Genomic DNA, 24339 nt, shown 5'->3' with positions numbered 1-24339 from the left:
TCTCCAAGCTAATTCTGACATGCATGCAAGTGAAGGAGTCCTACCTGAGGGGTCAGGTTAGGAGCCACATTAGTTTTCTGATCCAGAGAGGAAAGGCAACTAATATTGATAGAACACATTGTTTAGAGGGTCCAGCTCCATGTTCTTCACTTTAGTGATTGAATTTAATTCTCATGACAACCCTACTAGTGAGGTATAATTATGCTCTCTTCATGGATGTATATGACTACAGCGCACTTGCTCCTAAGCACAGAGCTGGATGGCAAAGAGTTTGCTCACCACACAAACTAATGGAGCCAGGGATAGAATCAAGCAGCCTGGGCAATGGTACAAAAATGGTCAGGATTCATAATATCTAAACAGCCCCAAAATCACCTTATTAATCTCAGAAACACTATTTTCAGAGGGGAAAAAGGTGCAAAAGGGCACTTACTCTACAATAGCACAAATATTTATAGCCAAAAATGTACAATTACATATTTTGCATAATTCTCTCCAAGTCTATAAGGAAGGCATCATTATTTCCAGTTTACAGATGACCAACTAAGACTCACTGATGGAAAATCAATTTTGCAGAGGCATCTAGTAATGATCAGGAGTAGGGATGTAACTCTCACTCTCCTCAAAGGACAACACATTGTCTCCTTTTATAGTGGATGACCGTCTAAGACTTAAACACTTGTAGTTTTTTTTTTTATTTTTATTTATTTTGTGTATATTTTTTGAGACGGAGTCTCATTCTGTTGCCCAGGCTGGAGTGCAGTGGCGCAATCTCGGCTCACTGCAAGCTCTGCCTCCCGGGTTCACGCCATTCTCCTGCCTCAGCCTTCCGAGTAACTGGGACTACAGGCGCCCGCCACCACACCTGGCTAATTTTAGTATTTTTAGTAGAGACGGGGTTTCACTGTGTTAGCCAGGATGGTCTCGATCTCCTGACCTTGTGATCCGCCCGCCTCAGCCTCCCAAAGTGCTGGGATTACAGGCATGAGCCACCGCGCCCAGCCAAACACTTGCAGTTTTTTATGTTGCCAGGATTATGCCCTTGTGGGTACTCACTCAACAACCTCTCTCTCTTTGAAAGAGCTGATCGTGCAGATGAAATCCCAGTGCAAGGTCCTATAGGTGGTAATGGGTCTGGTATAAGGGTCAAAGGCTTATGACTCCTGCCTCCTCTTCATCTGCACTCTCTCTTCATTTGAGGCTCAATAGAAACTGCTTTTCCAAATCAACGTAGCAGATCAAATGAGGGGGCAGAAAATGATAGGGGATTGGTTTGACGATCTTCTCATCTCACTCCAATACCTCAGCAAACCATCCTGCAACACAGAAATGGCCCCAAAGGTCCATGTATAATGTAAGTGTGAGCACATGCTCCATCTTCCTGCTCTCCTTCCAGGTGGTCTCTGTGGCAGTTATGCTGCTTGGTTTAGATAACAGTCATCACTTCTCTGGGAGGGAGGAAAAAGGTGGGCCTGGATGACCATTCGTTGAAGTTCTACTAGGTGCCATCCACTCTGTATGGGATTTCTCATTTACCCCACAGAAAATTTGTCTAAGAAAGGCATTGTGAGTCCCCTTTTACAGATGAGCAAGGGCAAAGTAGAATGGCAAAGGATTTGATTACCACAGAAACTGAGAGAGCCAGAGATAGTAGCTGGCAACCTGGGCACCTTAAGTGCTGGTGGCAGATCTTTAGCAAATGTATCTGGACACATACTGTTAAGGAAGTTAATGTCTGTCCTCCCTGTGTTTACCCTCCTTGCATTTCCAGCAAGGAACCAGGCTTGGTGTTCCTTCCCCTTGCCTTAGGGGAGGTTTATGACAGGGTTGGGAGCCAAAGATGTCTGAATCCAGTTTCTTCCATTCTTTAGGAAACTTAAACTTAAGGGAAAGATTGGACTGCTTGTTATCTGGTAGGAAAGGGAAGGCCTCTGAGGACATAGAGAAAGGAGAGGAAGAGAGATTTATCCCAAATAGGGATGAGGCCAGAGATCTACTTGTCCCTCCAGGAGTAAGGATCTGAGTGAGAACTGCTCCATATCAACCCTTGGGTTTGATCAGTATATGGTCCATTGAAATTGGGCATCCAGCCATGAGACCTATTTTTCTCTTTGGATAAAAGGATGGATGGAACAGGGTCAGGGAGTCCTTAAGGCACCAAGCCAATTAGGCAAATGGTCAGCTCAGCACTGAGCAGGAGGGACACATGATTGATGATGGCAAGGACCTCTCAGGCTGTTAACCAGAGTATAAGTTTCCACAAGTGGGACTGCTTCCTCAAAAAGCATGAATATTAAACATTTGTCTAATTCACCTTAAAATCTCTTTGCTAATTTGTCACAATGAAATACAAGATATGAATACTCATTTTCCAAGATCTGTACAAATAATGGGTTTCACTATATTATTAATATTTGCTAATGTGATATACTTTTGTTGGAATGTTAGATTATTTTTCATTTTCCATATTTTATTTTCCTATAAATGGCATATTTCATTTAAATTACCAAATGGAAACATAATGATCCAACTTTATGTCTTAAATATGTCCTGGAATAAGAATCTACAATGAACTCAAACAAATTTACAAGAAAAAACCAAACAACCCCATCAAAAAGTGGGCAAAGGATATGAACAGACACTTCTCAAAAGAAGACATTTATGCAGCCAAAAGACACATGAAAAAATGCTCATCATCACTGGCCATCAGAGAAATGCAAATCAAAACCACAATGAGATACCATCTCACACCAGTTAGAATGGCAATCATTAAAAAGTCAGGAAACAACAGGTGCTGGAGAGGATGTGGAGGAATAGGAACACTTTTACACTGTTGGTGGGACTGTAAACTAGTTCAACCATTGTGGAAGTCAGTGTGGCGATTCCTCAGGGATCTAGAACTAGAAATACCATTTGACCTAGCCATCCCATTACTGGGTATATACCCAAAGGACTATAAATCATGCTGCTATAAAGACACATGCACACGTATGTTTATTGCGGCACTATTCACACAATAGCAAAGACTTGGAGCCAACCCAAATGTCCAACAATGATAGACTGGATTAAGAAAATGTGGCACATATACACCATGGATTACTATGCAGCCATAAAAAATGATGAGTTCATGTCCTTTGTAGGGAAATGGATGAAGCTGGAAACCATCATTCTCAGCAAACTAGCGCAAGGACAAAAAACCAAACACCGCATGTTCTCACTCATAGGTGGGAATTGAACAATGAGAACACATGGACACAGGAAGGGGAACATCACACACCGGGGCCTGTTGTGGGCTGGGGGGAGGGGGGAGGGATAGTATTAGGAGATATACTTAATGTTAAATGACGAGTTAATGGGTGCAGCACACCAACATGACGCATGTATACATATGTAACTAACCTGCACGTTGTGCATATGTACCCTAAAACTTAAAGTATAATAAAAAACAAAAGAAAAGAAAAGAAAACTCAATCAGTGAGTTGGTGTTTATGCTGTATCCTCATTAAATGGAAAATGCAGGGCCATGATAATTCCATACATGGCTTAGGGAGGACAAATTGGTACAACCTCTTTGCAGAGACATTTGGCAACATCTGTGAGAGAAGAAAGCAAGGCACCTGTCACCCACTGTACTCTTAGGTCTGGACAGCATATATGTAAGATGGCCAAGATAGCATGGCTAGTCATATTTAAAGGAATCTCAAATCACCTTATTAGATATAGCTAAGTAATACTATTTTCAGAGAATGAAAATTTTCAAAAGAGCACTTACTCTATGATGTCATTTATATATTTATAGCTAAAAGCATGTAGTTGTATATTTTGCATGATTCTCTCATAACTTTGTGGAGAAATCATCATTATTCCCATTTTGAAGTTGACTATATTAAACTTGCTGATGTAAAATCAATTTTGCAGACTCATCTACTAAGGAACAGAAATGGCATTCTAACTCTCACCCTCCCGAAAGGACACCCAGGTATCTTCTTTATAGATCTTAACCTTCTAGGACTTAAACACTTGTAATTTTACATGTTTTTAGTACTGTGCCCTTGTGGGTACTCACTCAACAACCTCTCTCTCTTTGAAGAAGCTGATAGTACAGATGAAATCCTGGTGCAGGGTCCTGTAGGTGCTAACAGATCTGGAATGAAGGTCAAGGGCTTGTGAGTCCTGCCTCCTCTTCATCTGCACTCACTCTTCATTTGGGGGCTCAATAGAAACTGCTTTTCCAATATCAATCTAGAAGATCAAACAAGGGGGCAGAAAATGACAGGGGATTAAAGGAAATGTTTTAATTATTTCCTTCCCTTTTCCCTGATCCCTCAGCAAAGCCCTCCTGCAACACAGGAATAGTTCCCAAAGCTTCATTCATAATGCAAATGTGAGTAGGTTTAACTTCTTACTGCTTGGTATGTTTCCAGGTAGACTCTATGGCAATTGTGCTGTTTGGCTTAGGTAACAGTCATCACTTCTCTAGGAGGGAGGTGAAAAGTGGGTCAGTATAAGCATTTGTTGATGTCCTACTAGGTGACATATATGCTGTACAGGATTTCTTATTTACACCATAGACTAGTTATGTAAGGAAGACGTAGTAAGTCTCCTTTTACAGATAACTAAGGGCAAGCTGACAGAGGGTAAGAAAGGATTTCAGCATCACACATCAAGTAAGGGGCAGGAATGTGGTCCAGCCTTTGCTGTCATCACAGTATTTCATGCATTGTCAACAGAGGCGACATTATGCCCAAGGGGCTGAAAATTGGCTCTTGATGGTAAGGAGGATGGTAGACATTACAATGGTTTGTGGTCCTGCAAAGTACCACAGTACATAAACAGTTACCACTTTACGTGTGGTATTAAAATTTTACATTCTTGGCAGAAAGGATGTGTGAGGAAGAACATGTCTAAAAGTCCTCCAAAACAGGGACAAGAATGAAAGAAGGGGAGAGAAACACTGCCTATGCCCAGTGACTTCTTATGTAGATGACTGGCCACCAGGGCTTTGGAACTGATCACTTTACTCTCCTCCCCAGATGCTCACTCAACAACACCTCTTGGTGATGATGATGATGATGGTGGTGATGGTGATGGTTGAAATGAAATCCTCTCTCTGGGCACAGGAGACTTTGATATGGGGACCATATGAATTGACTGGCTCTTAAGGTGACAGACAGGCAGGGGCTCAGTCAGAACGACACATGTTTCTTCTGGAACAGATTACCTGGAGGGTAGAAAATTAATGTTGACAAAACTAGCATAAGCAAGAAATGCTCTAATTTGCATCTCTTTTCATCTTAACACTTATTCAAGTAGCCTATTATTTAATGTATAATTTAGATTAAATTATGGGAATTTAGGAACAGTTACATAAATCAGACAAATTGCTTTGTAATGCCTGCTCAGTAATAGAAACTGAAATTTCATTAAGGCATTGTGTCCTGAAGCCACCAGGAATTAGAATGCTCTAATCTCTCTCAGTGCTCACATGCAATACTGCCCAGGGTATTGCTTAATTTATTTATATAATGAACTATAATACTTTAAAACTGTAATACTAAATTATATGATATATAATATCAAATTATTAAATATTTAACTAAATATAATTAATTTTAATATATTAAATATATTACATTAAAATTACATTATAAAATTGTAATATTAAATTAGATTATAGTATTAAATTATATGAGTCTAATTATCATGACATAGGAAACATTCCCAGTAATCAGTACGGAGAAATGGCCTAGTGATGCTGTCGTAAGTAGAATCTAAGTATGCACCCAATGATTTTTGTTTCTTGTTATTTACTCCTTTGTATAATCTGTCTCATTGTGTGTGAGCTAGAGTTAGTGACTTGCTTCTAATTGGTATCCACAATGGTATAGTTTGAATGTGTCTTCCAAAGTTCATTTGTTGGAAACCTGATTCCCAATATAAATTGGTACAACCTCTTTGTGTTGGAAGGTGGGACCTTTAAGATGTCTAGGGTCATGGTGATTCTGCACCCATAAACAGATTAATGCCATTATTATGGGAGTAGGTTCTTCATAAAAGGACAAGTTTGTTCCCCCTCTTGCTGTCTCTCCTCCTCTCTTTGCCCTTCTGCCACGAGATGATAAAACAAGAAGCCCTCACCAGATGCCAGCCCCTCGATCTTGGACTTCCCAACCTCCAGAACTGTGAGCCAATAATTTCTGTTCATTACAAATTATACAGTCTGTGACATTGTTCTAGCAGCACAAAAATGGATTAGGAAAATGTGTACCGAAGAAGTGGGGTTTTGAAACAACAAATAACTGAAAATGTGAAAGTGGCTTTGGAACTGGGTAATAGGGCCTGGAAGAGTTTGGAGGAACCAGCTAGCAAAAGCCTACATTGCCATGAATAGAGCATTAAGGGCAATTCTGGTGAGGGCTCAGAAGAAGAGTATGGCTGTAAGAAAAGTCTGAATCTTCTTAGAGATTACCTAAGTGATTGTGATCAGAACGTTGATAGAAATATGGACAGTAAAGGCCATTCTCACCAGGTCTTGGATGAAAATTAGGAATATATTATTGGAAACTGGCATAGAGGCAATTCTTGTTATAAATTAGCAAAGAACTTGACTGAATTGTTTTGATGCCCAAGGGCTTTATGGAAGACAGAATTTAAGAGTGATGAACTAAAGTATCTGGCAGAAGAAATTTCTAAGCAAAGTATTGGAGGAACCGTGTGACATCTGTAACTGCATACAGTAAGATGTAAGAAAAGAGAAATGATTTAAAGACAGAATTTGTAATTTATAATTAAAAAGGAATCAGAGGGCCGGGCGTGGTGGCTCATGCCTGTAATCCCAGCACTTTGGGAGGCCAAGGCGGGTGGATCACCTGAGGTCAGAAGTTCAAGACCAGCCTGGTCAACACGGTGAAACCCCATCTTTACTAAATATACAAAAATTAGCCAGGCATGGTGGTGGGCGCCTGTAATCCCAGCTACTTGGGAGGCTGAGGCAGGAGAATTGCTTGAACATAGGAGGTGGAGGTTGCAGTGAGCTGAGATCGCGCCATGGCGCTCCAGTCTGGGCAACAAGAACGAAACTTCGTCTCAAAAAAAAAAAAAAAAGGGAATCACAACATAAATATTTGGAAAATTCACATTCATGTCATATAAAGAATGAAAAAGCATGCAAGGGTGCAGCCAAGCAACTCTCCGATAATGGGATTAGCATGGAAAGAAGGAAGCCGGGTGCTGTTCAGCAGGACAATGCATTGCAGAAAGACTCTGAAGGCATTTCAGAGATATTCAAAGTTGCCCCTTTCCTACAAGTCCAGAGATCTAGGAGGGCAGAATGATTTCAAGGGACAGGCCTGGGGTGTCCCTCATGGGCTCACTGCTCAGAGCTGTCTTGGGACTGTGATCCCTGCATTCTAGTACAGTGCTGCCTGGCAGCCCCAGCTGTATCTCAAGTGGACCTAACTGCTCCTATGAAGGGTGCAAATTGTAAGCATTGCTGGTTCCCACATGGTGCTAATTCTGTAAGTGAGCAGAATGCAAGAGCTGTGGGGGCACTGCTTCCTTCACCTAGATTTTAAAGGCTGTATCAGACATCCCTGTGACCCAGGCAGAAACCTGCTGCAGGGGCAGAGGCACTATAGAGTTCTCATTAGGGTAATGCCTAGTTGAGTCACAGGCATAGGGTTGCCACTGAGACCATGAACCTGTAAACCTATCAGTGTGCAGCTCCAGCCTGGAAGAGCTGCAGGCAGGAGACTCCAACCCATGAGAGCTGCTGCAAGGGCCATGCCCAGCAAAGCCATAGGGGTGGGGCTTCCTGAGGCCTTGGGGGCTTAACCCATACCCCATTGTGCTCAGAAGGTGGGACATGGGGTCAAGAAAGATTATTCTCCAGCTTTGAGATTTAATGTTGTTTGCCCTGTTCAGTTTTGCACTTACTTGGGACCCGTTACTCCTCTTTTCTTGCCTATTTTTCCCTTTTGGAATTAGAATATCTATCCTATGCCTGTCTCACTGTTGCATTTTGGAAGTAGGTAACTTGTTTTGATTTTATAGGCTCACAGCTTGAGGGAATTTGCCTCAGAATAAATCATGCCTTGAGTCTCATCCATATTTGATTTGGATGAGACTTTGGACTTTTGAGCTGGTGCCAGAACAAGTAAAGACATTGGGGCTACTGGGATGGAGTCAGAATATTTTGCATGTGAGAAGGAGATGAATTTTATGAGCCGGGGGCAGAATGCTGCAGTATGAATGTGTCCACTAAAGTTTATGTGTTGAAAACTTGATTCCCAATGTGTAAGTGTTGGTCTATCCAAGTACTTCTTCCCCAAATTTCTTTGTCACCAATTTTCCAATCATGTTTTTTTCCAAGTTCCTGATCATGCAGCCAAACTATTGTCCACAGTCCATGAATCAGTATATATAGAAATGGCAGGTCCAGCCATTTGTCCAAGCAAAGTGATCAACCAGGTACACTGCTCAAAGTTCTGCCCACCGGGAGAGTTTCCATTCACCATTGTTCTTCAGGGACATCCCGGAAAGGGGATGTAGTGTTAGTTGTCCACTTTTGAGTAGTGCTTGCATATCATGCAGAATCATCTGTAAACCAAACTTCTCTTTCTCTGTCAACTGATCATAGGGAACTTAGATTGTAGGTGCAGGCTGGGAGAAAGAAAGGAATGTAGCAAAAATGAGGACCATGGGCATTTGAGCTGCTTCCTCATGTAACTTACTTATGCCTTCAGTACCTGCTTGAGCTCGATTTCATATATACTACTTACCTTTGATGATGGAGTGAGTGCTGCTGTACATACCCAACTTTATGGCTATGTGGGTCAGATAACACACAGGTCATGGTGGGCAGCTCACGTCACATGAAAACTTGGTTGTTTCCAGTCTCTACTAAGGCCCATTAGCAGGCCAAGAGCTGTTTCTCAAAAGAAGAGTAGTTATCTAGGAAAGATGGCAGGGCCTGTGTTGCCATTCACCTATGGGGGCCTGCCAAAGGTTCCCAACAGCATCCCTATCTGTCACTGACAACTCAAGCACCATTGGATCTGCTTGATCATATGGCCCAAGTGGCATAGCAGCTTGCACAGCAGCCTGGACCTGTTGCAGAGCCTTCTCTTGTTCTAGGCCCTACTCAACACTAGTAGCTTTTTGTGTTACTCAGTAAATGCGTCAGAGTTACACACCCAGATGAAGAGTATGTTGCCTCCAAAATCCAAAGAAGCCCACCAGATGGTGTACCTCTTTTTTGGTTGTAGTAGAGGCCAGGTGCAAGTATTTATCCTTCACCTTAGAAGGGATATCTCAAATGCTCCACACCTCTGAGCTGCTAGAAACTTGACTGAGGTTGAATATGCCACCTTTTACCTCTGAGGAGAAGAGAAAACTAACAGCCATATAGTATTCTATTATATTCTTTAAACTAGTAGGCTAAAACAAAAACTGATAAAAATAATTACTTATAAGGGAACAGAGTAGCAGCCCAGGATGGAAGCTGATCATATATATTCTCTTAAAAATATAATACCTATTTACTGGTCTGATGCACTGAAAATTTTAAGAAACAATGGCCAACCCAGTAGCAATGAAGAACTCTAGTACCCAGATTGAGTCCTCTAAAAATATTACCCACAAGGAAAAATGGCTGAATCCAAGTCTGTGGTAGAGCTGTACCAGATGAGTCTGGACTGAATGATCATACCAGCGAACATATCAAAAAGACTCAGAAGCCAACCTGATAGGACTTCCACAGACCAAATAAGAACAATTTAAGCATCAAAAACATTGGTGCCTACAGTGAGTTAAAACACATCACATACAGAAACATCTCTGAGTCGTGATGACACTCTAAAAGAAAAAACACAAACAAAACCAACTCACTGCTAATCTGTGGAGGATCCTACAGAAACAATACTTATTCTTAAAACTGGAAATACTGCAAAATGATTAAATATTTGTCCTTCCTTTACTGTGTGTGCCATACCTCAGTTAAGCCTACTAGTTGGCAGGGGCTTGGGTGGGGGTTGGGGGGGGGGCGGGGGGGAGTTTCTCTTATAGAAAATGTCCAGCTAATAAATGCAGAAGAAATTGTAGTATCTAAACATCATCATTTTAGAATTTTTAATGAAATGCAGATCTTGGTAAAGATCAGAGATTGTAAAAAATAATGAGGTAAAAAGCAGATGGGAAATTACATAATAGATGGATCAGTCTAACAACACCTGAGCCCAGTGCTCAATCTTAATGTCAAGGTAGGAGTGACAATAAGACACAATGAGGCTCCTTGTATGCCTATGAATTGAATGCTTGTGTCCTCCCAAAACTCATTATGTGGAAACCCTAATCTCCAATGTGACAGTATTTAAAAATAGGACTTTTGGGAAATAATTAGGTCATCAAAGTGGAGCCCTCATTATGAGATTAGTGTCCTTATAAGAAGAGACACAGAGAGTTTACTTGCTCTCTGCATGCACACACCAAGGGAAGGCCATGTGAGGACATAACCAGGAAGAGGATCCTGACCAGGAACCCAACCATACTGGCACCCTGATTAGACTTCTAGCTTCCAGACTCATGAGAAATAAATGTTTGTTATTTAAGCCACCTAGTCTGTGGTAATTTGGTAAAGCAGCCTGAACTAAAACTTGGTGTAAGGATATAGGAAGTATGTAACACATCTGAGGTACTCTTGCCAAAAAATCCTGAACTGGATGAAGCCTCTAACTCTACTAATTTATAGAAAATAGGAGGGGCCAGAGCAATGTAAGTAACAGCACAATGGAGATACAATCAGCAAAATTGAGAATGTAAACTCCACAAACCAAAGTTCCAGTATAATAAGCAAATACAAGTTGAGTATCATTAATCTGAAAATCCAAAATCCGAAATGCTCCAATGAGCATTTCCTTTGAGCATCATGTCAATGATCAAAAAGTTTCATATTTTGGAGGCTTTTGGATTTGCAGATTAGGGATACTCAATATGTAAGTTGAAAAGCAAAAACAAAGAGAGAAAAGAGATTTAAAATTCCAGAGAGTTAATGAGAAAGTAAAGTATAATTAAAACCATAATGAGATACCACCACACTTATACCAGAAAAAGAAAATTAAAAAGATGGAAAACACCAAGTGTTGGTGAGGATATGGAAGTTGTGTAATTCTCACAGCACTGGTGAAAATATAAATTCAACAACCACTTTGAAAAAGTGCTTGGCAATATTGACTGACCTGATCATACACACACCCTACAACTCAGAAATTTCATTCTTAGGTCTGGGGAAGGTACGCACCCAAAAGAAAGAAAAATAAATGTTTATCCAAAGATATGTACAAGACATTCATAATGCTGTTATTCATGTCAAAAACTAGAAAAAAATCCACATAGCAGATATGCTTATTGTGAAATATCCACTCGATGTAATAATATCCACCAATGATGATGAATGATCTACGACTATAGATAATAATAAATGTAAATCTCACATACGGTATGTTGATTGAAGGAAGGAAGTTAGAAAAGAGAACATGATGTATGATTCTAGGAATTTTTCTTCTAATTTCCCATTACAGTTTGGGCTACATAAAAAATTCAACACCCTATTTTTTCTTATTTGAAGGTACTTAGTGTTCCCGTATATTATCTGCAGGTTAACCTCAGAGAAGCACATATCCTCTGAGCCCTTGAAAAGTGAAGCACTACAGCTATGAACACGGCTAATGCTGCTGATATGGTTTGGCTGTGTCCCCGCTGATATGGTTTGGCTGTGTCCCCATCTAAATCTCAACTTGAATTGTATCTCCCGGAATTCCCACATGTTGTGGGAGGGACCAAGGGGGAGGTAATTGAATCATGGGGGCCAGTCTTTCCCATGCTATTCTTGTGCTAATGAGTCTCACGAGATCTGATGGGTTTATCAGGGGTTTCCGCTTTTGCTTCTTCCTCATTTTCTCTTGCTGCCACCAGGTGAGAAAGGCCTTTCGCCTCCCACCATGATTCTGAGGGCTCCCTAGCCATGTGGAACTGTAAGTCCAATTAAACCCTTTTTTGTTCCCAGTTTCAAGTATGTCTTTATCAGCAGTGTAAAAATGAACTAATACAGTAAATTGGCACCAGTAGAGTGGGGTGTTGCTGAAAAGATCCCCAAAAATGTGGAAGTAACTTTGGAACTGGGTAATAGGCAGAGGGTGGAACAGTTTGGAAGGCTCAGAAGAAGACAGGAAAATGTGGGAAAGTCTGGAACCTCCTAGAGACTTGTTGAATGGCTTTGCCCATGCTGATAGCGATATGGACAATAAGATCCACGCTGAGGTGGTCTCAGATGGAGATGAGGAACTTTTTGGGAACTGGAGTAAAGGTGACTCTTGTTATGTTTTAGCAAAGAGACTGGCAACATTTTGCCCCTGCCCTAGAGATTTGTGGAAGTTGGAACTTGAGAAAGATGATTTAGGGTATCTGGCAGAAGAAATTTCTAAGCAGCAAAGCATTCAAGATGTGACTTGGGTTCTATTAAAGGTATTCAGTTTTATAAGGGAAGCAGAGCATAAAAGTTTGGAAAATTTGTGGCCTGACTATGTGATAGAAAAGAAAAACCCATTTTCTGGGGAGAAATTAAAGCTGGCTGCAGATATTTGCATAAGTAGCAAGGAGCCTAATGTTAATCCCCAAGACCATGGGGAAAACGTCTTTAGGCCATGTCAGAGACCTTCACAGCAGCCCCTCCCATCACAGACCTGGAGGCCCAGGAGGAAAAAATGGTTTCCTGGGCTGGGCCTAGGGTCCCCATGTTGTGTGTAGCCTGGGGACTTGGTGCCCTGTGTCCCAGCTGTGGCTGAAAGGAGCCAACATACAGCTCAGGCTGTGGCTTCAGAGGGTAGAAGCCCCAAACCTTGGCAGCTTCCACGAAGTGTTGAGCTTGCAGGTGTACAGAAGTCAAGAATTGAAGTTTGGGAACCTCCATTTAGATTTCAGAAGATGTATGGAAACTCCTGGATGCCCAGGCAAAAGTTTGCTACAGGGGCAGGGTGCTCATGGAGAACCTCTGCTAGGGCAGTGCAGAAGAAAAATGTGGGGTTGGAGCCCCCAGAGTCCCTACTGGGGCACTGCCTAGTGGAGCTGTGAGAAGACAGCCACTGTCTTCCAGACCCCAGAATGGTAGATCCACTGACAGTTTGCACCATATGGCCAGAAAAGTCACAGACACTCAACACCAGCCCATGAAAGCAGCCACGAGGGAGGCTGCACCCTGCAAAGCCACAGGGGCAGAGCTGTCCAAGATCATGGGAACCCACCTCTTGCATCAGTGTGACCTGGATGTGAGACCTGGAGTCAAAGGAGATCACTCTGGAGCCTTAAAATTTGACTGCCTTGCTGGATTTTTGGACTTGCATGGGCCCTGTAACCCCTTTGTTTTAGCCAATTTATCCCATTTGGAATGGCTGCATTTACCCAATACCTCTATCCCCATTCTATCTAGGAAGTACCTAGCTTGCTTTTGATTTTACAGGCTCATAGGTGGAAGGGACTTGCCTTGTCTCAGATGAGACTTTGGACTGTGGACTTTTGGGTTAATACTGAAATGAGTTAAGACTTTGAGGGACTCTTGGGAAGGCATGATTGGTTTTGAAATGTGAGGACATGAGATTTGGAGGGGCCAGGGGCAGAATGATATGGTTTGGCTGTGTCCCCATCGTCCCCATCGAAATCTCAACTTGAATTGTATCTCCCGGAATTCCCACATGTTGTGGGAGGGACCCAGGGGGAGGTAACTGAATCATGGGGGCCAGTCTTTCTCGTGCTATTCTCGTGATAGTTAATGAGATTCACGAGATCTGATGGGATTATCAGGGGTTTCCGCTTTTGCTTCTTCCTTATTTTCTCTTGCTGCCACCATGTAAGAAGAGCTTTTCACCTCCTACCATGATTCTGAGGCCTCCCCAGCCATGTGGAACTGTAAGTCCAATTAAACCTTTTTTTGTTCCTAGTTTTGGGTATGTCTTTATCAGGAGCATGAAAACAAACTAATACAGCTGTGTATAATGGACATGCAGATGGATATGGGACAGGAGACATACCTGGCCACAGTGCCAGACCTATCCCACTAACTCTAGGTGCCCTTGAGTAAGACACCACACTGCATCTATACTCACCTGGCAAAGAGGGACTGAGTAGCCCTGTCTCCAGCAAGATCTCAGGGACAGAGAGCAATGTGATTCCCATCTGGAAAACCACTCTGAGTTCCTAAAAGGAAAGAGAACTCATTCGTCTTGGGGGTCCAACGAATTATCTACATCAACAGCCAAGTTGTCTAGTACAAAGTAACTATGATGTTTATTAATGTTTTTATTTTAAAAATTATTACTTTTTCTTGAATACCATCTGGTACAATGTAGAATGACTACAGAAACATAGATAAAAGAGCTATGGTCTCAATGTTACACCAACCACCATGGGTTGACATAGTTCAACAAATGTCTGTCTCTTCTTCCTAAGTGTACTGGTTAGAGGAGTGTAGGCTCTGTATATAGACTAGAGACAAACCCTAGTTCTGCCATGTAAAAATCTTGTGACTTTGAATACTTTTATTTCACCATAAAATCACTCAAAGTCTTGTCAGTAAAACCAGGATTATATAGTACTTACAATAGAGGACAAAACATATTTTAAATGTACCACAGAACTTAAAATTAAAATTAAAATTAAAAAGTCCCTGTGTGCTGGTTTTTAAAAATATAAATGGCCAGGGATCACATTAACTTGAAAATTCTATCTAAGGCAGAGATACTGGGGAAAGAAAGCTTAATAGTCTTGCAATTGAATCCTATTTATCAACTCGGGTATTTTTAAAATTTTAATTTTAACTGGCATAATTGTATATACTATGGGGTACACTGTAATGTTTTGATATATGTTTACATTGTGGAAAGATTAAATCAAGCCAATTCAATAAATTCAATAAAGCTTAATAGTCTTACAAATGAGTCTTCTTTTTCCTTTTTCTTATTTATTTATGATCCAGATACTCATTCTTTATTATAAAAATGGCATATTTTCCTCAAATCTGTTGGAGTTCTCTACTTTTGTTTGTGGTGTCTTTTGTTAAATAATAGTTTTTAACTTTGCTGTAATATTTACCTATCTTTGCCTTATATAGCTTTTGATTTTACTTATTTTTTAAGTTTTTGTTTGCTTTTTAACTTTGATTTTAGTTTCAGGAGTACATGTGAAGGTTTGTTATACAGGCAAATCGTGTGTCACAGGGGTTTGGTGTGGAGATTATTTTGCCACTCAGGTAATATGCATAGTACCCAGTAGGTAGTTTTCAATCCTTACTCTCCTCTCTCCCTCTACCCTCAGGTATGAATATCAGTCATCAACTAATGCATTTTTAAAATCACTTTTTTTCACTACAACCACTGTTGGTTGACTAATTACCTTAAGAATGCCTCAAAAGCACTTGGAAGGACTCATCTCAGAAAACAGCCCACCATTTCTCTGTACGGCCAAACAAACAGCTGAGGGGTCCTCCTTGACTGTGCCTTATCCCCACACACCCCACGCACACAGCCATTGCAGGTCCCCCGTGTCATACCTCCAAACACGACCTGTCCAGGTCTAACCCTTCCTCTGCACACAGCTGCAGTCCTGGTGCCATTCATCTGTGCCTCTTCCCTGAATTTCTGCAATATTCTTCTAACGGTTATCCCCACTCCTTATTTTGTCCCTCTCCAGTCCATTCTCCACACAGTGGCCAGAGACACTTTCTGATAACAAGAATCAGATCACGTCACTCCTGTACTCTAGCTTTCCACACTCAGAATAAAACCCAAACTCCTTAAAGGATCCAAACCATGTGGCTCTTGTCTGCCCTTTCAACCTCATCTCCCACCTGTCTGCACTTACGTGCCAGGCTTCAGCCACTTCAACTTGTCCTCTGCTCCTAGATCAATGGTGCCCACACACAGCACAGGGACACTGACAAAATGGCCTTTCCATGCCTGGCTTCTTTCTGTTGTTCAGGACTCAGCTCAAGCATCACTTCCTGAGAAAGAGCTTCACTGACAACCCCATCTATAATAATCCCTGTCTCAGTCATTTTCTACTCTACCTGTTCATTTTCTTCAAAACACAAATCCCCATATGAAATTGCCTCACTCATTGATTTGTTTACCTGCTTATTGCCAGTTTCCCCAAACTAGAACGATAGCTCCAGGGATTCTTCTTTTATTCTCTATGATGTTTCTTCAGTGTCTCATACATAAATCACTGAATAAGAATTACTGAATTGAAAAAATTGTTACCTACTGGACACACAAGAGAAGACACAGAAATTTAAAGCTGAGTAGCAGGAGCAACTAACAATGAAATTAGACATCAAAGGATTTAAACTTTTTATAGACCTTGTTGCCATCCATAGCATTGCTTTTCAATTGTGGATGAGTAACAGAAACAACAAAAGAAATTACTCAAAATCTAGACACCTCTCACTTCACCTCCCTGGTTTTGATTCTGCAGATCTAGGATGGCCTCAAGTATGTGCAATTTTAGCAAGCAACCATGGACAAATCTGATGAAGTGGTCCATAGATCACACTTGTAAAAATCCTGACCTAAACAGCTCAGAGTTGGGTACCATAAATTTAATGCCCACCATACAAAGTTCTGGGATATCTGCATTTGCTCTGTTAATATACTTAGCTGAAAGTTCACTGGTTCTTCCCCACCACATAAGACCGCAGATTGCCACATGGGATCACACTTAAATTCCAGAGTATTCCTGGGTGGTCTAGAGGCGTGGGTATTATTATCCCATTGGATAGACAAAACTGGCAGAAAGGTATGCCCTGCCTAAAGTGTCCCCATGATGTGACTTGGGTCTCTTTCCTCTTGCTCCAGTAACCTAAGAGGCTTTCAGAGTCTCTGATGTTAAACTAGAAGAGAGAGTAAGGGGATAAGAAAGCACATGGAATAGAGAAGAAAGTAAGAGGATAAGAAAGCACATGAAATGCAGGGGATGGGGTGATGATGTCTGGCCTATCCCCACTCAGTTAACTGGAAGCTGAGCAGTGATGTTTTTCCTCTTCCTCAACTCCATCCCAGAACCCCTCCCACACACAGCAGTGACACTGAAGCTCACACATAATGGAAATGTGGGCTTATTCCTGCTTGATGTTACATTTCCAAGTATTTGCTCTAGTAGTTAGGCCATTATGTTAACGCCAGAGGCATTCCATTGACAGAATGGAAGAGGCAAGTTGGAATGGGGAATTACCATTTGCTGATAGTCTACTAGGTACCATACACTGTAGGTTGTTATTTTCAGACTTTTTATCTTCAAGTCCTCACAGTGATGTTCTGAGGCTGACATCAGAGCTTCCTTTCTACAGATGAGGGATAATAGGCTTAGGGGGCCAAGTACATATTCAAGGAATTTTATGGAAGCTTCAAATGGACATGAGGCCTACTTTAAGGGGCTCCCACTAGCCAATTTTGAGAACACTCGAGCACCAAAATTGATATGGTTTGGATATTATCCCCTCTGAATCTCATGTAGAATTGCAATTCCCATTGTTGAAGGTGAAGCCTGATGGGGTGTGACTGGATGATGGGGGTGGATTTCTCATGAATGGTTTAGTGCTATCCCCTTGGTGATAAGTGAGTTCTCCATCAGTTAGTTCATCTGGTTGTTTAAAAGTCTGAAACCTTCCCCTTGTCTGTCTCTCTTGCTCCCACTCTTGGCATGTGACATGCCTGCTACTGCTTTGCCTTCTGCCATGATTAAAAGCTCTCTGAGGCTTCCCTAGAAGCCAAGCAGATCCTGGGACCATGCTTCCTGTCCAGCCTGCAGAACCATGAGCCAATTAAACCTTTTTCTTCATAAATTACCATCTCAGGTATTTTTGTATAACAGAGCAAGAATGGCCTAATACAAAAAATGTATACTAATAATTACAGAGGGTAATCCTTTGAGGAACATGGGAATCTCAGAGTCATAGTGACATAAATAAATGTTAATAAATACATTGATAAATAAATAAGGGAAAAGAAAAAGCTCTATCTTTTTCTCAGATGCAAACTAATAATTCCAGAAGGAATATCAGAATTGGAAAACATTCACTTAACAACTATCATAATAATACGTGATTCAGGCAAAAAACATAAACAAATGCTCATTCTGTACCAAATGTCATGGCAGTCATTGAGTCACCATGGTAACAATGCGGGCCAAGACAGCTTGGAAAAGAAAATAACCATCACTTTGATTTGTTTTCTAGTATGTCCTAGGAACTGAACTGGTCTGATATGACTACAGTAATTAACCTGAGGTATTCCTCACCATAAATACTTCTGGCAGCTTCAGCAATATACACATTCATACCCACATACATACCCACATACATACATGTTCTCTCTCTCTCTCTTTCTTTCTCAACACCCAAGATCCCAGGAATTCATTGAGATGGATTGCTGGTGATGGGGAGTAGGTAACAAACCCCACAATTCAACAGATTCAATTCTGAGCACATAGAAAGCTGAAATCTACTAAACTATTTTATAATGGATTTTTCTGGAGATGACCTGTTGATTTGTCTCTGGGACATTTTTTCCTCGAGTTACAGTACACTTTCAATAACTTCTGAAAGCTGACATGGAAACACAGGCAAATGCTTGTTAAGTATCAGGTACCTTTTCCATTTTATAGCCTGAGATCTCAACCTAGAAGATTAACAGCTACTGTTAAACATTTGGCAGCTGACAGCTCAGTGAAAATAAAATATGCAGAAATGTAATTCAAACTACTGGCATTTATAAGAGCACCAAGAAATATGAAATAACTAGGAATAATCTATCCAAATATGTGACAGGTCTGTATAGTGAACGCTATATAACACTGCAAAGAGAAACTAAAGAAGACCTAAATAAATAGAGACATACTGTCTTCATGAGTTTGAAGACTCAGTGTTGTTAAGATGCCTGTTCTGTTTAAACTGATCTATATATTCAGAACAATCCCAATAAAAATCCTAACTGATATAGTTTTAACAGAAAGTAAAATGCTGTTTCTAAAATTCATGTAAAAATACAAAGGATCTAGACTATGAAAACAACTTTGAGAAAGAACAAAACGGATGACAAACACTACCTAATTTTAAGACTTCTTACAAACCCATAGTAATCAAGACAGTGTGCTACTGGCATCAAGGCAGAAAGGTAGATCAAAAGAACAAAATACCAAAAGCAATGGCAACAAAAGACAAAATTGACAAATGGGATCTAATTAAACTAAAGAGCTTCTGCACAGCAAAAGAAACTACCATCAGAGTGAACAGGCAACCTACAAAATGGGAGAAAATTTTCACAACCTACTCATCTGACAAAGGGCTAATATCCAGAATCTACAATGAACTCAAACAAATTTACAAGAAAAAAACAAACAACCCCATCAAAAAGTGGGCAAAGGACATGAACAGACACTTCTCAAAAGAAGACATTTATGCAGCCAAAAAACACATGAAAAAATGCTCACCATCACTGGCCATCAGAGAAATGCAAATCAAAACCACAATGAGATACCATCTCACACCAGTTAGAATGGCAATCATTAAAAAGTCAGGAAACAACAGCTGCTGGAGAGGATGTGGAGAAATAGGAACACTTTTACACTGCTGGTGGGACTGTAAACTAGTTCAATCATTGTGGAAGTCAGTGTGGCGATTCCTCAGGGATCTAGAACTAGAAATACCATTTGACCCAGCCATCCCATTACTGGGTATATACCCAAAGGACTATAAATCATGCTGCTATAAAGACACATGCACACGTATGTTTATTGCGGCATTATTCACAATAGCAAAGACTTGGAACCAACCCAAATGTCCAACAATGATAGACTGGATTAAGAAAATGTGGCACATATACACCATGGAATACTATGCAGCCATAAAAAATGATGTGTTCATGTCCTTTGTAGGGACATGGATGAAATTGGAAACCATCATTCTCAGTAAACTATCACAAGAACAAAAAACCAAACACCGCATATTCTCACTCATAGGTGGGAATTGAACAATGAGATCACATGGACACAGGAAGGGGAACATCACACTCTGGGGACTGTTGTGGGGTGGGGGGAGGGGGGAGGGATAGCATTGGGAGATACACCTAATGCTAGATGACGAGTTAGTGGGTGCAGCACACCAGCATGGCACATGTATACGTATGTAACTAATCTGCACAATGTGCACATGTACCCTAAAACTTAAAGTATAATTAAAAAAAAAAAAAAGAACAAAATAAACCACCAAAAAATTGACCTACATATATTGGACAACTGACTTTTGACAAAGGTGCAGAAGCCATTCAATGTATAAAGGATGGTATCTTCAATATATTGTGCTGAAACAAGTAGATATTCATATACACAATTATATACTGATCTACATATTGTACCATGTACAAAAGACAATTCAAAAGGCAATTCATAATGGATCATAGATGTAAATATAAAACCTAAAGCTGTAAAACTTGTAGAAGAAAACATGGGAGAGCAAAATTGTGACCCTGAGTTAGGTAAAGATTTCTTAGATGAATAAATCAATAATTTGGAATGTGTCAAAGTTAAAAACTCTGGATCTTACAAAGACATTGTTAAGAGAATGAAAAGACAAGCCCCTGATTGGGAGAAAATGTTTGAAAATCATATCTGATAAAGTACTTGTATCCAAAATATAGAAAAATATCACAAAATTCAATTAAACACTCCAATAAATAAATAGGCAAAAGAGTTGAATAGACACTCATCTATAGAAGATAAACAACTGTCAAATAAGCACATGAAAATATACTCAAACATCATTAATCAATTAGGGAAATGTAAATGAAAACTACAAGGCATCACTACCTTGTGGCTTTGCTTTTTTTGTACTTTAAAAATTATTCTTGGCATTGTTCCCTTACAGTACTATTTCTATAGCACCTAAATAAATTTCCATCTTCTATACTTTTTATGAATGAATGTTTTCATTTAAATATATGTAATTGTTGAGTTTTGTTAGTTTTGGTTCAAAGTGGTCAGATTAATACGAAATCTTCTGGGTGTAAGCCAGGTGTTTTGAATTCAGATACATTTTGGTTTACCTAAGCACACTTTCCAGTATGATTATTTTGTTGTGACTTACCTTCTTTTATACATAAATTTGTGTTAATTATAAATTTGGGTTTGTTAAAGTATTTCAGGAGGCTGATAGGTGGTGTGTTCATGTTCATTCAACTAAGCTCTCTATTCCTAATTTACTACTAAATCCTCCTTTGACCTTTAGTTTCATAGGGGTTACTATAGGTGGAGTGTTCTTTAATTAGAAACTGTAGCCCATTTCTTCCCATCTCATAGACTACACCTTGACCTAAAGTTTTTATGTAAATATTTGTGATTAAGACTTTTTAGGTTTAGGGTTAGCTGAAGACAGCAGTATACGGCTGAATTGGCAAGAGATGGAGAGGTTTGTCAGAGTTTATCAATTATAGAACAGCCTCCTCTAGAGGAATATAAAGCACTGCCAAATCCTCTGAGATTTAGGCTGTTGCTGGTAGTAGTACTCTGGCAAATAACTTTATTCAGTTATTTAAGTTTATGGCTAAGCATAGTGGGGTATCTAATCCCAGTTTGGGTCTTAGCTATTTTAAATTCAGAACATAATAAAGTCACTTTCATAGTTTATTTTCATTTTAGCTATTGCCTTTTATGGCTTACAGTTTAGCTTTAGTTAGACATAATCATAAACGTGTTGGGTTCTATTGATTTGGGTTAATCATATGACCTCAGTGGCTGGCACGAAATTTACCAACCCTATGGGAAATTACTATAGCTTGCTCGGACTTTCATTTACTGCTTAATTTCTATCACTGCTGTTTCTTGTGGGAGTGTGTTGAGCAAGGCATTATGAGATACTAATTAGTGTGCTTGGTATCTGCTCCTTTTGATCTTCCACTGATCTAGAGGGCATTCTCACTGGTATTCAGACACTTGCATATGTAATCTCACTGAAAAGGCCAGGACCAAACCTGTGTGTTTATGAAGTTACATGAATTCATCCAGGCATTTTCAGTGGCTTGCTTTATTGAATTAAGCTACATCAGCTTGTATCTAGGGAATACTCTCGAGGGGAAATTGCTAAATTTAAGTGTTATTCTAGTATTGAGAGTTTTTTGATAATCTTATTGAGAAACAAAAAGTTTTAGCTTAGAAAATCAAATTTTTAATGGATTTTTTTGTTTGTTTTAGAAAATGCTTTAATTAGGAGTTAGGCTGAAATAATATTTTGGATAAGTTTATAATTGAATTTAATAATATGTGGGTACATATTAGAGCCTTAGGTAATAATCAGCAGATATAAGATTTTTTGTTTGGGGGGTTTGGCAAGAATAAAAGATTTATATTTACATAAATACTGTAACAGCTTAAAGTAGGGGATTAGAGGGAGTTTGCAGAGTTAATCATGTATGATGGGAATAATTATGCATCTGTGACTGTATCTTGTTTTTATTATGTCCATTGAGCATGGATTAATTAACACCTTATCGTTTTTGTTTGGGAAAATAACATTCAATTTAAGTTCAGCTACAGTCAAGTTTTGTCAAGGCCTTGACAGCCATGTTGGATCACATCATCCCCCCAAATTAAAAAATACCAAATGCATGACACCACAGTTATGAGTGATCATGGGTTGATTAGTCATTAGTCCATTGAGATGTCTTATTTAAGAGGAAAAAGAGGATGGATATAAGCTCATGGCCCTGAAGTAAGAACCAGATGTCTGGTATAGTTTCAGTCTAGAAACCCCCAAGTTTTCTGAGTCCAGAGTGAGAAGATGGACACTTCCTGAGCAGACTGCTAATTTATCAAAGCTTGGTAGACAAGAAATCCTACTGGAGGTGATAAGCATGTTGTCAAAAAAGGATTTGACTTCCTGTGCTATGTATGATCAATAATATTATGTCCTATGTAAAATGAAGAACTTACTGTATGGAACAATACTCATGGTTAAATCCATATGTGTGGACTTTTAATTTAATGTATTACACACTGTGATTAGTTTGATGTGCATGGTTGTATGCATGGGGAATGGATTTTAAAGCACCATAAGATAAAAATGTATAATGTGTGATGAAGTGTATATAGTACTACTACATAATTAATGGGGTAAATTACATGATGCATGATGTACACAGGGTGATTAGATTTTATGTTTTTTTCCATACTGACATAGAACTCAAGAACAATTTCTTTGCATTCAGTATAAGAATCAGGGAATAGAATATCAGCTTTGGGTGCTGATAGTGGAGTGAATAGCTTTTCCTTTGACTGCGCTGGGGAGAGGTGCTCTCCATTTTTGGCTTACAAGACCAAATTTAATAAACTACAAGAACTCTTCATTGAAGTTTATTGTTGATTAGGCTAGTAAGTGGTATTAATATGAGAACAAGGGAAAAATATAAAATGGATAATAGTTGTTCAATAATAATGAAAGGGTGTTCTACTGATTGACCTTCGATTTGTGTGAATATGAGGTTATTATAATACTAGAACCCAGAATAGGCATTGGCTTAGTACCTGGAATATCATGCTTCGTTGTTTAGATAACTGAAGGATTGGGATGATTGCTAAAATTATGATTAAGAGCACAAGGGCTAAGACACCTCCTAGTTTATTGGGAGTAGATCCTAAATTACACAGGCAAATAGAAGATATCACTCTGGTTTAATATGAGGTGGTATATTGAGGGGATTTGCTGGAATATAATCTGGGTTTCCTAAAAAGTCAGGGGAGAATAAAACAAGTTTGAGTAGAAGTGATAGTAGAAAAATAAATCCTAAAATGCCTTTAATTTTGTGATAGGAGTGGAATGGGATTTTATTTGAGTTGGTTGAGATTCCTTGGGTTATTTGATCCTGTTTCATGTGGGAATAAAAGGTGCACAATAATTAGAGTTGAAACAATGAATGGCAGAATAAAATGAGAGGTGAAGAATTGTGTGAAGTTGCCTTGTCAAGAGAAAATCCACCTCAGATTCATTCTAACAGGTTGGTGCCAATGTATGGAATAGTTGATAGTAAATTTGTGATTGTTGTTTCTCTTCATGGTAAGACATAGCCTATGAATGCTATAGCTATTACTGTGAATAAAAGAATAATTCCAATGTTTCAGGTTTCTAGAAAGGTACAGACCTCAGCCTACATGAATAAACAGATAAAGAATATAGATATCCATTAGCAGGCAGATATTAAATGATTCAGCCATAGCTTACATTTCAGCAGATGTGTGTGATAGAGGAAAACG

The 24339-nt window shown here is 39.7% G+C and overlaps 1 protein-coding gene across 28 annotated transcripts in view; it reads right to left on the bottom strand.

Moving 5' to 3' along the window:
• Positions 1-24339, bottom strand: part of RAB40AL (RAB40A like) — a 417954-nt gene that overhangs the window by 355975 nt on the left and 37640 nt on the right. For 12 of the 28 annotated variants that reach the window (XR_010154860.1, XR_010154870.1, XR_010154865.1 and 9 more), the window contains 3 exons: positions 14154-14244; positions 5052-5221; positions 4067-4242 (listed from right to left, as the gene is read on the bottom strand). The gene's annotated coding sequence lies outside the window, so the exon portion shown is untranslated. Of the gene's footprint in view, positions 1-1056; positions 1317-4066; positions 4243-4406; positions 4477-5041; positions 5222-14153; positions 14245-15595; positions 15768-16174; positions 16308-24339 lie in introns of those variants that run through there. The other 16 variants (XR_010154866.1, XR_010154867.1, XR_010154863.1 and 13 more) reach the window with 5 other exon arrangements.

The sequence above is a fragment of the Pan troglodytes genome, chromosome X (assembly GCF_028858775.2).
Source record: "Pan troglodytes isolate AG18354 chromosome X, NHGRI_mPanTro3-v2.0_pri, whole genome shotgun sequence".
In the NCBI taxonomy this organism is placed as follows: domain Eukaryota; kingdom Metazoa; phylum Chordata; class Mammalia; order Primates; family Hominidae; genus Pan; species Pan troglodytes.
Note: the sequence above shows the minus strand (reverse complement) of the source record. Positions and strands in the feature narration are given on the sequence as shown.